General features: G+C 51.9%; 1 non-coding gene across 1 annotated transcript; it reads right to left on the reverse strand.

The window, feature by feature from the left end:
• Window positions 1–207: 207 nt before the first annotated feature.
• trnay-gua (transfer RNA tyrosine (anticodon GUA)) lies at window positions 208–295 on the reverse strand. The gene is given in 2 exon segments: window positions 208–243; window positions 259–295. It is a non-coding gene; the product is annotated as a tRNA-Tyr (tRNA).
• Window positions 296–459: the final 164 nt, after the last annotated feature.

A 459-nucleotide genomic window follows, 5' to 3' on the forward strand; every position in this document is an offset into this window, starting at 1 on the left:
ATGCAACTATCAGGAGAGCAACAAAACCAACCTTCCCTGGTGGTATTGGGGATTGGATTAGGCACTCTCACTGCCGCCGCCCGGGTTCGATTCCCGGTCAGGGAATACTCTTTTGCCTTCCAACGGTGGACTGTGAAGTGAAAGTCTGCTTGCAGCTGTGAGAAACCCAGCCAAACAACAAAAAAGGTGGGCATTTGAAAATGGACCTCCTTCGAGCCGGATTCGAACCAGCGACATAAGGATTGCTTACACTCCCACCTACAGTCCTCCGCTCTACCAGCTGAGTTATCGAAGGCACTAGGAGTTAAGACAGAACCTCAACCTATTAGGGTTCTGTAGCTCTACTGCTGGCCAAAAAGCACTTCTGGTGCAGGAAGACGTGCTGGCTTTTTGAGGAGGGAAGCAAAAAGGAGCCCACCTTCCCATACCGGGAGACGAACACGGGCCACCTGGGTGAAA

This window comes from Sinocyclocheilus rhinocerous, unplaced genomic scaffold (assembly GCF_001515625.1).
Source record: "Sinocyclocheilus rhinocerous isolate Xijiao unplaced genomic scaffold, SAMN03320098_v1.1 scaffold31776, whole genome shotgun sequence".
Taxonomy (NCBI): domain Eukaryota; kingdom Metazoa; phylum Chordata; class Actinopteri; order Cypriniformes; family Cyprinidae; genus Sinocyclocheilus; species Sinocyclocheilus rhinocerous.